A 12,500-nucleotide genomic window follows, 5' to 3' on the forward strand; every position below is an offset into this window, starting at 1 on the left:
TTATGTTCATCATATATGAACTGGGTTTGCGGCACACGCAGGCATTCCAGCCTACCGAGTGTGTATGTGTCAGTAACGCTGACGTGCTTGTGTCCCTCCCCCCTCCCAGTAACCTCCATGTTCACGTCCACCCAGCCCCCGTCCCCACCCCCACCCCAGCCCCCGCCCAGTGTCAGCAGGTCAGCAGGTCACACTGGACAAACACACACAGGGAGATGAGCTGACCTGCACTGGCTCCCACTCTGAATGGGGTTCAGTGGCCTCACTCTCTTAGTGTAGAGAGGAACCTGACTGACTTCTCTCTGTGTGTCTATGTGTGTGTCTTTTTCTTTCTCCCTCTCTCATCTCTCCTCACAGACAGCCATGTGTTTTTTTCTTTATTGTGTACCACACAGCCAAAGAGAAAGAGAATCTTCTGCCCACAATATTTTGTTGACAAATAACACATATTTTTTAAAACAGTGGTTATCACAACTTACTGGGTGGCCAGATTGTGTGTGTGTGCATGACTGCGTTTGTGTGTGTGTGTGCGTGTGCGTGTGCGTGTGCGTGTGCGTGTGCGTGCGTGCGCGCGTGTGTGTGTGTGTGAATCCCTGGCGTGGTCTGGTGGCGGGGCTGGCATGTGGCTTGCTGAGACTCTCAGGTGAAAGGTGAGATAGACTCTCCGACGCGCTCCAACGCACAGATAGAGGCTGCAGACCAGCGCCCCCCACCCCTTACCCCCCCTTACCCCCCGCCACCCAGCACCACCAAAATAAACTCAGGGAGGTTTTCACCTCCCTCTTGTCCTCTCTCTCTCTCTCTCTCTCTCTCTCTCTCTCTCTCTCTCTCTTTCCCTTTCTTTCTCCCTGTCTTACTCTCTGAAGTCTCTCATGTATTTTGTGTTTTAAGGGTAAAGTAATGTAAAGGTTTACATAAACGAGTGTTAAACCACTCTCTCTCTCCCTCTCTCTCTCTCTCTCTCTCTCTGAACCTCTCTGTCTCTGTTGAAATGGCAGTGCCATTCAAGGAAGGAGTTGGGGGAAAACAGACCAGTGGTTTATCCCCCTCAAAGCTCCAAATTTAAAGCCTTTGCCTCACAGCTTTGACCGGCTCATCCCTGCTATTTGTGCTGGTTTTTACCAGTTCGCTCAATCAAAACTTTTTCTTTTCTTTTCTTTCTCTTTCTTTCTCTGCTTTTTTCTCTTCTTTCTTAACACTTTTTGTCATTCTCTGGTACACTCCTTCCATCCATCCATTTTTCCTTCTTTTTTCACACACCTTCTTTCTTTGTCTTCTTTTCTCTCTTTTTTTGTTCTTTTTCTTTCTTTTCTTTTCCACTTTCTGGGGCGGTCCTGCATTGTAGATGCATCATAAGTGGGTCGATAGTTGGCCTGTGCCCGCGTGCCTCCTGTGGGGGAATCAATGGCTGGGGTCAGCCGAGGGCACTGAGATGGCACCCGAGTGACAGGCCTGGATGAGCGAGCGAGGGCCGTGCCCAGGTGATCCATAAACGCCGCCCCGAGCTGGCATAAGCATCAGCACCATCAGACGGCCAGGGCAGGGTGTGGCGTCCTTGGCCTCCGTCTCTCTTTTCTTTCTTGCTTTCCTTTTTTCTCTCTCTCTGGGGATGGACATCTTGTCCTCTCATCAGCGCTGTAGTCCAGGGGCCTTGTGCTCTTTGCACCTCAGAGTGCACTACAACTCCCAGAGTCCCTCTCTTACTGGCCTGGGAAACGGAGGTCTACTCGTGCCTGTCATTTTTCCATTAATATTCATTTTTAATACATGCGAGCTCTGTTAAGAGCTGCTTTGGCCACATTCTCTCTGGGTTGTCAGGTTATTACACACCGACGCGCGCGCGCGCGAGAGAGAGAGAGAGAGAGAGAGATGATGATGGGGGGGGGGGGGGGGGGTAGACAGGCTGAAAGGATGGAAGAACAGTCTTATGGAAAAGTGCGCGGATGAAAAAACTGGCATAATCCATCCGAGCTTGTAAGATTATTTGGGAGAATAATGTGATCTCATTACGGGCTGCTCCTCTACGGCTGTTCTGCCTGTCTGTTAAACGTTGGTAAATGTCAGTCTCTCTCTCTCTCTCTCTCTGTCTCGTTCTGTGTCTCTCTCTCTTCTCTCTCTCTCGCTCCCTCTCTGTCTCATTCTATGTCTCTCTTTCTCTCTTCTCCTGCTTTGGCTGTGTGGTTATACCATCATTAACCTGCACAGTGAGAGCAGAGGAAGCTTTAGGTTAATAGGCTGCTGTCTCTTCTCTCCCCTTTGCTGAGAGAATGATGCCGCCAGCCCCTTCAGAAATTACCCATTTAAGAGGAGAACAAAATGAAGTAACGAAGAGATGTTCATTCCGCAATAGCCTGCCCATCTGCGTGGGGCTTCTGGGCTGTATGTACGTACCTGCTGTTGATGACTTGGGTCTTTTAGTGTCATATAGGCTGTTTGCACTTTGTTCCCGGGGACAAGTGTTTAAACGGCATAGTCAATCAGGGCAACTGAAGGGAAGTGGTCTGCAATTCAGAGCAGACTTCTCCTGAGCAGAATGCATTTAAATGAGGCAGAGCAGCGGCGGCGGCGCGCCATTGGAGAATACTGAGTTCTAACCCAACCCCTTTTAAGCGCCGGGCCAGATGAGATTTAATTGCGCCAATGTTTCTTTGCCGGAGCGAAAAGGAGGAAACGAAAGCTCCTGTGGTCTCGTGGAAGATTTTCACAGCTCCTCTCTCCTCGACACAGAATTAGGCAGTGTGCAATTCCCCAACGCCCATGTTTTATTGCAAGTACAAAGCATCCCCTTTACAAAAACGTCATTATGAGTGTCGGCTCCGGGATATGAGTCTGCAGAACATGAAGGCTCCCAGCGTGAGCGTGGCAACGGAGGCCCCGACAGAACAGACCTCGCTTAATAGATTCCCATCCGCACTTTTCACCTCCCGCGCACGAAAGGGAACATTTGCGCTGTTTTGGTTGGCGATGAAGATTAACACAGCCACAATAACAACACAGGAAGAGGAGATGAAAAAGCAGGGCTGGGGCGGGGGTGGGGGGGTTGGGGTGTAACAGTGTAACAGTGTGCAGGCATGCATTTTCAATCAGGTGCATATACACATACACACACACATACTCACACACACACACACACACACACACACACGGAGCATGTCCTCAGAGACCCATTTTAGGAAGAGCTTTAGAGAAATGAATTTGGGTCCCAAAGGGAGGTGTTGTGCTGAGGCAAGAAGATGAAGAGCCAAAGGAGAAGAAGATAGGGAGAGGGAGAATTAAAGAAAGAGAGAACCAGAGAGAGAGGGAGAGAAAACCAGAAAGAGAATGCGAAACAGAGACTTGGAGAGTGTGAAGGAGAGAATGAAAGAGAACGACAGAGTGAGAAAGAATGCAAGATTGACAGAAAAATGATGGAGAGAGTGTATGTGAGAGAGGGGGAAAAAGAGTGGAGAGATACCGAGCAAGAGAGAGAGAGAGAGGGAAAGAGAGTGAATAAGAGAGAAAGAGAGAGAGTGAAGGAGAGAGAGAGAGGGAGTGAAAGAGAGAGAAGAAGAGAGAAAGAGAGAGAGTGAAGGAGAGAGAGAGCGTGAGTGGAATGAGGCCAGTGTTGGGCACCCTGTTCTCGTCTGGCGCCCCGGCCTCAGCCATGGCCACCCCGTCCATAAACACTCTCCGGCCGCCCCTCTCCCTGATTTATGCCTCCACACTCGCTTGCTCTTCAAAAGCTTTAATTAAACCTGCGCACAAAGTCCCTCACACACACACGCACACAGGCACGCACACACACACACACACACACACACACACACACACACACACACACACACACACACACACACACACACACACACACACGGGCACAAACACACACGCACATACACACAAAGACACACACGCACACACGCACACACAAACACACACACACACACACACACACACACACACACGCACATACACACACGCACCCACGCACACACACACACACACACAAACACACATACGCACACACACACACACACACATGACACAGCACCACTCTCTCCCACAAGACAGACCAGCCACTACAGCTACAGACTCTTTTTCTTAAAGAAAAAAAAAAAGCACAATCACTTTCCCCCTCATTCAGGCACTTTATGAAAATGCTTTAAACCATTTTATCTTCTCGTTCTTTTGCTCAGGAAATGTATTGGTGTTATACTTAATGCATTCAAGTAGCTTGTTTGACAGAGCAAGGCACTAGCAATACCCAAGGCAGAGAGAGAGAGAGAGAGAGAGAGATACGTTGCATAAGCTGTGTGAATGTATACTTTCACTGGATAGAGAGTAGCTTTGGTGGAAGGCATCAGCAGACTGAGTTAAATGTGCATATGAATACGTAATGAATGAAGCCCAGTATATGTGTGTGTGTGTGTGTGTGTGTGTGTGTGTGTGTGTGTGTGTGTGTGTGTGTGTGTGTCAGGGGCGGCGCCAGGGGGGGGCTAGGGGGTGCTATAGCTCCCCCTGGATTAGCCATAGCACCCCCATAGCACCCCCAAGAAAATAATGGTATATTTATTATTGTTATTTAATTTAATTCTGCGTTCTTAATTTAATTTATTGTGTGATAATAATATTTCAATCACAAAAGAAAATAATAACAGATTGAAATTAACAGATTGTTCACGTAGCACGACACAGACACGTCGCATCATCGCATGCGTGAACGTTGACGTTTCCTGACGATTGAAGGAGAAAGAGAGCTAGTGCACTGTCAAAGTCAAGCGGTAGTATCAACAAATTCACAATAATGGATAGGTTTTTGATACCCAAAATTCCACGAGAAGAAGAATCATGTGATGTTGAAGAAGAAGAAGAAATGCAAGGGGCATCTGCATCTGATTTAGAAGAAGAGGAACGTCGTGGTCAAAGAGATCAACCCTACACCTCTACTGAGGGTGCTAGCCATGCTACACCTGGTCTGCTGGCTTGCCCGGATTTTGGTTTTGCTTATGGCTTTTCCAGCATAGTTTTGTTTGCATTTTTGCCTGTTCTTTAAGAGTTTTATTGTACAATGATACAATGATCTAGCTCTGATTATTGTGGTTTTGAGTGCCTACTGTTTTGTTTTGTTGACTTTTAAAAGGGGCCTGCATCTTTACACTGTTTAAGATTTAAGGTGGAACGGTCTTGTTAGATGTGTTGTTAGAACATTAATGAATGCGGTCTCTTTTGGGGATTTTTCTGGATCCGCCTTAAAAAATCAGAGATTCTAGCCTAGGACGAGCAGTCTGTTTGTGCTAGCCAGGTAAACATAAGCTTGTATGTTTTTATTGATTGTGACCTAAAATAATATATACTTTTTAAAAGCATTTCTGACTCTTTGACTGTTTTAGTTCATTCTATCTGCTATTCTAATTTGCCCTCTTTAGTTTAGAATGTCTTGAACTATTTATGTTTAGTTTAATTTGTCAGACATGGTAGTGGTGACCTGGTGGTCATCTGGCACCAACTTTAACCCCCACTGAAGTAAGTGAAGTATTTGGGATTGCGGAATCTATAACATGCTGCATGCATTTGGCAGTGACTGTCGCAGAGGAACACGGCTATGTACGCGTCCGTCGGAAGCAGCCTAATGATAATAATAATACGATCGATTAGTATGGCGCTTTTTATGGACCACAAAGACGCTTCAGAGAGCAAACATGTAAACAGATATGACGATATGGTGGGGAGGTGTTGTAGTAGAGAACCATGTGACACATATGCTATCACCCTAATTTCATAGCACCCTCGGTAAAACGCCGAGCACCCCCATAGCACCTGCAGAAAAAAATCTCTGGCGCCGCCACTGGTGTGTGTGTGTGTGAATGCTCAGAGGTCGGTTCGAGTGCTGAGACTCAGGCTCTCCATTCAGCGGTCAGAGACTCGGGCGAGAGAAAGCAGGTCGTTGTTGCTATCGGCGACCCATCACTGACAGTTGTCAGCCTCGCCTCTCCCTCTGCATGGCTGCTGCCGTGGCGATAAGGGAAGCGACACCCTCACCCCCACCCCCATCACCAGTCCAGAGGAGGTGTTGAGGCTCAGCTCACTCCCCCCACCTCCCCTTGTAATTTATATTCTTTTTAAATCGCCTGCGTTTTTTCTATCAAGATAACAACGGCGGGAACATCTGTTTTGTGCCTGAAGGCATCGGGGCGTCAGCTCGCAGGCAATCACTGTGCGCCCGGAGATAGAGGAGAGAGGCTGCCGCTGCCGCTCCACTAACTCACCTGCCAGCGGGACAGGGGGTGGGGAGAGAGGGGCACTCAGACACCCGTCCTGCCCAGGCTGAGATGCCGCGGGTGGGGCTGGTCGAGGACAAACTGGGCCTGGCCGAGGCCAGTGCTGCGTGGCAGGGCGAGGTGCGCCCCCCGTCCCACCCCCCCCCCCCCCCCCATCCCATCCCGTGCCCGACGGTGCGGCGGCAGATGGCACAGCTCTGGCGGCGGCGCTGGGAGCTGCACTGTCAGATTGGGGCGCGCGGGCGATGAATCTCAATCGACGGGCCCGTGGCAGATTTACATTTAAAGTAGTTTTTCCCACACGCACCGCAACGCACCGCAACGCACCGCTTCCTGATGACTGCTCCCACTCCTGCGCCGACACCAGTCAGCCGGCACCAACACTGGCACCAGCACCAACACCAACCGGTGCTTCAGCCCGGGCCCAACACTCAGGCTCCCGCTTATCAGCCAATCATCAATCGCATGTGATGCCTCTTGATAGGCTCTGCCACGATTTGTCGTTCCAACGTCATTTACACAAGGGGTTGTGTGTCTGTATGTGTGTGTGTGAGTGTGTGTGGATGTGTGTGTGCTGGGAGGGCGGGGGTTGCAAAGATGGGGTGTAGCACGGGTGAAGATGGGGTTGTGATGGAGGTGAGGTAAAGGGGAGGTGAAAAGAGAAGATGTCATCAAAGTGCATTGTGCTCGTGGTGTAATTATATTACACATAAGAGCCTTGCGGCCTGTTTTGACAGCTTGGCAAGCATGCAGTCTAAGATGAAGAGGAGGAGGAGGAGGAGGAGATGGGGGTTGAGGTGTCCATGGACGAAGGGGGATGGCGAACACACACACACACACACACACACACACACACACGTGAGCGGCCGGGGCGTGAGCGATGACTGACAGGCAGGGTTAGTGAGCAGGCAGGCGGAGAGCTTTCTTATGAGGTGTCACTCTCAGCGTCACTATCATTACTGGAGATGGAGGGAGGGAGGGAGGGAGGAGGGATGGATGGGAGGAGGAGGAGACGGAGGAGAGGAAGAGACCAGGCAGACAGGTGTGCTGCTCATTGCTCACTGCACGTCATTGCTGATGCTTATTCTGATATGATTTGGGTACAGTATGTGAATATATTTCTGCAGCTGTGTGAACAAGTGTGAGTGCACCTATGTACACAAGTGTGAGGGTGTGTGTGTGTGTGTGTGTGTGTGTGTGTGTGTGTGTGTGTGTGTGTGTGTGTGTGTGTGTGTTCGCATGTGTGATGGTGCATGTCTACATATTGTTGGTTAGTGGATTCTGATGTGTGTGTATGTGAATGACTGTAGATGTGTGTGTGTGTATAGGTGGCTGCATTTGTTACATTCTTATAACCACTTCAGACAGTTCACCCTCACCCCTCCACCTACACACTCATGGAAACACACACACACACACACACAGACACACACACACAAAGACTCCTTCTCTCTCCCCCTGTATAGCCTGATATGTTGGTGAATAAAACCCATATGGCATTCAGCTAACACATGCTGTACTCACTAGAGGGAGATCCCCCCCCCCACACACACACACAGAGACACACACACACACAGACACAGACACACACACACACACACACACAGAGAGACACACACACACACACACACACACACACACACACACACAGACACACTGACGTAAGGGGCTGTGTGGAGGTAGGTGCCCTGCTCTGTGAAGTTATTCATGGCGCTGCTCATTTAATCCACTCATTAGGCCTTAAAACTCACCGATCCTCCTGATAACAGAACCAAGCTCACACACACCCCCACCCCACCCCACCCCACTTTAATTTCAGCTGAGGAGGAACCCCCTCAAGCTGTGTGTGTGTGTGTGTGTGTGTGTGTGTGTGTGTGTGTGTGTGTGTGTGTGAGAGAGAGAGTGAGAGAGAGAGAAAGCGAGGATCGAGAGCACTCATTCAGTCTCATCATTGCCAGTGTGTCAAGGTGTTAATGGGAATTTCTGGCGGCTCCACACACGGTCTAGCCCTTGATAACTCCCACCTCTCACTTCCTTAATTACTCTGTTTGATTAATTGAATAGATGTAGTGTCTCCATCTGGGAATGTTTTTTCTCTTTTCTCTCCTTTCGCTTTCAGACTTTGTAAATTGAGTGTGTGTGTGTGAGTGTAAGTGTGTGTGTGTGTGTGTGTGAGAGTGTGGGTGGGGGTATTGGGTATTGTTGGCCCCTTCTTAAGAGGAGAGATATTCGTGATAAAAAAGACATAACTTCTGGCTAGCGGATGACTGGATGTTCCTTTCTTCTTTTCTTTCTTTGTTCTTCTTCTTCTTCTTCTTCTTCTTCTTCTTCTTTCTCTGCTGTAGGTTCATGGGGCTGTTCATTATTCATAGCTTATGTCCTTGTCATAGTCTGGGAATGAATAAACCGAATTAAGGAACACTATTACCTTTGGTAAATTAACAAATCCTCCAGGTCCGGGAGAGTTTCCACACAATCACGGGCCAGAAATGGCCATCACCAGCAGTTGCCCAAAGAACAGGCAAATTGCCTAAGGCTAGCCCCCCTCTTCTTTTCTTCCTTCCTTCCCTGTGCTTGTATCTGGAGGTGGTGCATTTCCATATTAATCCAACATTCTGAGGCCGCTGAGACTATAGCCGTGTCTGTCGTGGCTCTTTGATAAAGGAGCAGTTAGCATTTCTCCCCTCATGTATAAATATGTATAATTCTGATAAAGTTAATTGAATCGCCTAAGTATACAGGCAGGAGAGGAGCGAGCGAGGGGCCTCTGTACACACACACACACACACACACACACACACACACACACACACACACACACACACACGTTGTGCTGGGGGTTTCAGGTCCGTGCTTGAGACCCACTTCAGTGAGCAGGACTCAAATGCTTTCCTGTGGGTGTGTGAAAATTGAAAAGCACCATATCCCAACACACACACACACACACACACACACATACACTCTTCTACCTCTCTCTCTCACACACACACACACAGACACACACACACACACACACACCCACACACACACCCACACACGCAATTCCTTAAAAAAAAGCTGAGCAAATACCTTTTGCACAGGGCTGATAAATAAGGTGGGAGGACCTTTCACACCGGAGTCTCACCCCAATTTCAGCAGCTCTTGAGGAGATCAGATCGCCCTAAGTCATTTGATTTTCTGCCTTATCTGATCCGTGCTCATCTTTTTTGTCTAATGCCGGGATACATTTTAAAAAGCGCTGTTATTTTTTTTTTACCGGGAGGCCTTGCAGGACGGTGCGTTGGCGCGCGTATAATGGCATCGGTCTGGTTCAATGCCGAGCCTGCTCATTAAAATGGAGAGAGTATCGCCACCACTGGAGATATGATCCAGCTCTCACTTGTACAGGTGTGGAAAGACATAAGCAACACACACACACACACACACACACACTCTGTCTCTCTCTCACACACACACATACACACACGCACGAACACTCTTTCTCTCTCTCACACATACACACACACACACACACATTATTTATCTGTCCCTTTCTCTCTCTCTCTCTCTCTCTCACACACACACACACAATCTTTCTCTCTTCCTCTGTCTCTCTCTCTTACCCATATACACACACACACACACTCTTTATCTCTCCCTCTCTCTCTCTCTTACACACACACAAAAGAGAAGAAAATAGGATACATGCTCGAAGGGGAACAGTGCTTTCTAGACTAGCACACGTCAGCACCGAACGTGTGATCAGAATAAAACCATGCATGATGCAGTTATGGATCACATCTGTGCGTGTGTGTGTGTGTGTGTGTGTGTGTGTGTGTGTGTGTGTCCAGCCACATGTGATGAGTAGTAGTGTGCTGTGGACAGGAACAGTCCCAAAAAACAAAAAAGGCCCTTTGGTCGCAGCTGATTGTGAAGCGGATGAGAGCCAGCCTGGCTGCTCTCTGTGCTGGAGCAGCCTGCAGTCCCACTCCTGTGATTGCACACAGCAGATTAATGATGGAAGCAGAGGAGGAGAATTGTGTGTGTGTGTGTGTGTGTGTGTGTGTGTGTGTGTGTGTGTGTGTGTGTGTGTGTGTGTGTGTGTGTGTGTGTGTGTGTGTGTGTGTGTGTGTGGGTGGGTGGGTGGGTGGGTGGGTGGGTGGGTGGGTGTGTGTGTGTGTGTATGAGAAACAGGTTGAGAGCGAGTGTGCTTGTGTGTGTGTGTGTGTGTGTGCGTGCGTGCGTGCGTGCGTGCGTGCGTGCGTGCGTGCGTGCGTGCGTGTGTGTATGTATGAGAAACAGGTTGAGAGCGAGTGTGCTTGTGTGTGTGTGTGTGTGTGTGAGAGGGAGAGACAGATAGAGTGTGTGTGTTATGTAAAATAGTAACATTGAGAGACTGTCATGGGAGGTAGAGAGAGAGGAGAAAAAGGAATAGCGCGATGAGAAACCTTAAGAGACAAGAAAGAGATGGATGGAGATGGGAGGAGAAAGAGACAGAAAGAAAATACATGTTGAGAAACGGACAGACAGACTGAAATAAATAAATGCATACATGAAGACAGAGAGACCCATACTGAGGGGATGGGAATGAGACAGAGATGCCGAGAGGGAGGGAGAGGAAGGGAAGGAAGGGAGAGGAAGGGAGAGGAAGGGAGAGATAAGAGGCAGAGGTTTCCCCTGCTGGCGGAGAGCAGCACAGCATCAGACAGAGGGGGGGGGGAGCGAGGATGCTAACGCTTGATTGGTGTCTTTAATTAAAAGGTGGAGTGGGGGGGGGACCCCCATTTACCCCATCTGCCCCCCCACACCCCTCCATTCACCCTCTGAGGCACCTACCTACACGTGATTGATGAGCAAACGCAAGACAAACAGACAACCAGGTCTGTGCTGGGAATTGATGGCACACATTAGTGTGAATGAAAACCATGGGCAAAGACATGATAAAAACATAAACAGTAATGCGATACTAAACCAGGCGACGGCGTTTCCTTGAGTGCCTGTCTGGGTGTAAGCATGGGCGGAGAAAACTCTGCTAGCAAGCAACTCTGCTGTTTTGTTTGGTTTTGTTTTACTTTAAATGTATGTCTCTACCGCCATATGGAGTTTTCTCTTTCTCTCTCTTTCTCTTTCTCTCTCTCTTTCTCTCTCTCTCGCTCCCTCTTTCTGTTTGCTGAGTGGGAGTTGAGGTGGGAAAAGAAGTGGAGAAGAGAAGCTATTATATGCAGCCCTTGTAACTCCAGGCTGCGCCTGGCTGGCGTGATCGCTGGGCTAACAAGCCCTCTCCCAGCTGCCTGCCTGCCTGGCTGAGCCTCTGCATCTCTCTGTGCCTCTACCTCCACCTCCCCACCATCTCTACCTCCACCTCCCCACCATCTTGAGCAGCCATCATTCCCACTCAACGTGGAGGCGCCAAGCACAGCAGAGCAGAGGGGAGAGGGGAGAGGAGAGCCAACCTGCTCCTGCTTGGGTGCCATCCAGAAACTGGCAGCCACAGCAGCACCTTTGTGTGTGTGTGTGTATGTGTGTTTGTGCAAGTGTGTGTGTGTGTGTGTGTGTGTGTGTGTGTGTGTGTGTGTGTGTGTGTGTGTGTGTGTGTGTGTGTGTGTGTGTGTGTGTGTGTGTGTGTGTGTGTGTGTGTGTGTTGCTGTGTGTGGTTCGTGAGCATGTGTATGTGTGTTTTTGCAAGTGTGTGTGTGTGTGTGTGTGTGTATGTGTGTTTGTGCAGGTGTGTCTGTGTGTGTGTCTCTGTGTGTGTGTGTGTGTGTGTGTGTGTTTGTGCAGGTGTGTGTGTGTGTCTGTTAGCGCATGGAAGCTTCAGTGTATGTGTTTTCTCCCTCGTTTATGTATGTGCACCTTGGTCAGCAGCGTGAAATTGCGAAACACATGCACGTCGCAGTCCGCCTCCTAATACCAAGCAAAACGGCAGATTATGTTCAACTGCTTGTTCAAATACATGGTGTCATTATCAACCAACAGGCATTGGACTGTTAAAATGAAAATGAATTAGGAATGAAATGTTAGGGAAGAAGTCTCCTCCGACCGCCAGCGCCACCACCCCCTCCCCCCACCCCTCTCTGTCACAGAGCCTCAGGGGACAGCCGCTTCCACTCATCGCAGAGCTGGGAGAGCCACTTACTCTGGTTCACATGTGATTTACACCAGTGAGAAGCGTCAGTGTTTATGTATATATATGTGTGTGTGTATGTATACTGTATATGTATGTGTATATGTATGTGTGTGTATGTATGTATGTACAGTATGTAT

The 12,500-nt window shown here is 49.0% G+C and overlaps 1 protein-coding gene across 10 annotated transcripts in view; it reads left to right on the forward strand.

The window, feature by feature from the left end:
• The window catches only part of camta1a (calmodulin binding transcription activator 1a), a 368,250-nt gene that overhangs the window by 181,638 nt on the left and 174,112 nt on the right, over positions 1–12,500 (forward strand). The gene's annotated exons all lie outside the window — the stretch shown is intronic.

The sequence above is a fragment of the Clupea harengus genome, chromosome 4 (genome assembly GCF_900700415.2).
Source record: "Clupea harengus chromosome 4, Ch_v2.0.2, whole genome shotgun sequence".
Classification (NCBI taxonomy): Eukaryota; Metazoa; Chordata; class Actinopteri; order Clupeiformes; family Clupeidae; genus Clupea; species Clupea harengus.